Source organism: Diaphorina citri, unplaced genomic scaffold, assembly GCF_000475195.1.
Source record: "Diaphorina citri unplaced genomic scaffold, Diaci psyllid genome assembly version 1.1 scaffold370, whole genome shotgun sequence".
NCBI classification, from domain to species: domain Eukaryota; kingdom Metazoa; phylum Arthropoda; class Insecta; order Hemiptera; family Psyllidae; genus Diaphorina; species Diaphorina citri.
The window spans coordinates 65212-68055 of record NW_007377805.1 but is presented as its reverse complement, the minus strand read 5'-3'; positions in this window follow the sequence as shown (position 1 = coordinate 68055).

The following is a 2844-nucleotide window of genomic DNA, read 5'->3' as shown; positions in this document are numbered from 1 at the left end:
TGGTATCACTTTCTATCTCCCGTCAGAGTTTGTGACATTCCAAAGTTTAATCCAGTAAGAAGTTAATAGCGTATTTACGAGCATGTCGATAATGTTTTATCCTACATGTGATGGTCTTAGCTTCATGACTTCTTGTACCCTAGGTCATGCATGTTCAGTGTTCACTTGATATGGATTTCAATAACACCACTTAAGTAAGTAAGTATTCCTTTGAAAGTTTAATGTTCTTAGAGTTTATGGTATCACTTTCTATCTCCCGTCAGTGTTTGTGACATTCCAAAGTTTAATCGAGTAAGAAGTTAATATCGTATTTACGAGCATGTCGATAATGTTTTATCTTACATGTGATGGTCTTAGCTTCATGACTTCTTGTACCCTAGGTCATGCACGTTCACTTGATATGGATTTCAATAACACCACTTAGGTAAGTAAGTAAGTAAGTAAGTAAGTAGGTAAGTAAGTAAGTAAGTAAGTAAGTAAGTAAGAACGGGGGTACAACAGATCAAACAATCTGTTTCGGCGAACAAAAACGGGTTAACTTGTTCGAACAAAGTTGATAAAACCTTTGTTTGAGCATTAAAAAAGCTCCAAGTAGATAAATATTATGGGCACTCTTCGCAGAAATATTGCTTTGAAAAGTTTGCGAATCGCATATGTGAGTGTGTGTGGCAATAGTTTTAATTCTATGCAAATTGTTTGCTTTCAACCATTTCATACATGTAGATTGCGTATGGGGGTCCAAATGAAATGACGAAATCCCGTTTGTGTGTTAAACATATTTGCTAAATTTCATCGAAATCGGCCTACCATTATAGGAGATATGTGTGTGATGGGTGTGGTGTGTGTGTGGGGGTGTGTTTGTGTGTGTGGTGGTCCCGTACAAAGGACGGGTCAACCACTAGTCAATAATATGTACATTGCTATTGTATGTACTTATCGAATATGTTTGTATTCTGTAGGTACCTGTTTCTGTTTGTAATTTTGTATAGATTATTGAAATATGATTTCATTTAGGCAGGTTAGCGTGACGGTTTAGAAATACAAACAAGACCTGTCCAGTCCTCTGAAATAGTGAAGGTCCATAGACGAACTTTAGTTGAGTGGTTGGGGCCCATGACCCTCGCAAATCCGGGACACAATTGGTACAAAAAAAAGGACCCAAATGGTTTTTTCCTAGATTCATAAGTCATAACCCATACCTTACCATTTTAATGAACAGGACCTTATGATAGTTATGAATAAAACTTTACGGAACTGTAACAATGGAGATCTTGTTCCGAAATCGACAGGACAGGAGAAAGCCACAGGATATTAGGGGAAAGCCATCTGTTCCGAGAGGGAACCTTATCTGTTTAGGATAAAGATCACAACGGGCGACTTAGCGTTTGCAAGAAAGACCTGACACTCTTGTTGAATGAATTATTGTAGACCTTACTCAGCAACATTAAGAGAACATACTCAGAAACTCAGGTACATCCACTCGGGGAAGGTATGAAGAACTCTGACATTATGTGGGGAAGGTATGAAGAACTCTGACATTATGTGGGGAAGGTATGAAAAACTCTGACATCATGTGGGGAATGTATGAAGAAAAACTCTGACATTATGTGGGGAAGGAATGAAGAACACTGCATTCATGTGACAAGCGTATGAAACATATCCGCCATGTTATGGCACATTAAGGTGCAAGTGCGTCTATAGCTACACTATGCTGAACTTTAGACAAGACTGTGTCTGCATTTATCTGCAAACTTTGGTGCATGAGGAATTGTCAACAACTTAAGAATATAAAGATCAGATATCTTCTACCTACATCTTATACCCCTCTTTATTCCTCGAATTGAGGAGTGGTGTTTTTACACAATTTGTTTACACTTGCCACCCTGTATAAGTTTTCACACCGGGGTTTGATGTGATATGCTAGGTCAGCAGTTTGATCTTTTCCGAAGAATAAAAAGTCTTTATTTTTATTTTTATTAGGAAGTAAAAAAATCCTTCCTCCTTTTCTCCTTTTTTGAATGGAGGGGAAAATTGAAAGCTTCACCGTTCGAAATTTTTTATACTTTTTTTTTTCCAAGAAAAGGAGCTTTGAAAGAGAGGGCACATTTAGGAGGAGGAGAAGAAGAAGAAGAAGAAGAAAAAGAAGAAGAAGAGGAGGAGGAAGGACGAGAAGGAGAGAATAAGGGAGTGGAATACGGGGGCTGAGAGAGGGCAGAAGAAGAAAGGTGTAAAATCCATGTTTACGAATACCTTAGGAGGTCTCTCTCTCTCCTCCTCCCTCCCTCTCCCTCCCTCTCTCTCTCTCTCTTTAACAGCCCCATTTTCTTTCATTAAAATAGGTGCCTATTTCTCTCTTTTCTTCAATTTCCATAAAATTTTCATATTTTTCTCTCTCTCTCCTCGTTGTTCTTATGTACATTAGTTGAGAAATGGGCCTGAGCTTTTCTTTCCTAAACTTAAAAAAAAGACGAAGAACAGTTGTTAATGTTTCTTATTTTGTGATCTAATCCCATCTTAAAATAATAAGACCCTTCATTAGTTATGATTATGTACAAAATACAATAATTACAAACATAGGGCGAAATTGAGGAGCTAGGTGCAAAAAGGGAAATATGGATTTTTTGCCCTTTTTGCGTAAAACGGTTTTTTGAATAGAACGCGGTGCGCTCTATCTTCCAGTGTTTGAACTGCAGTGATAACTTTTTTTTTTTTCGATGAGTTACAGCGTTTTTTGTAAACATACTTTTCAAGGATTTTGATGAAAAAGTGAAAACTTTAAAGTTAAATATCTCAGTTTGATGATTTTCATTTATTGCCCTTTTTGCACCCAGCTCCTCAATTGCA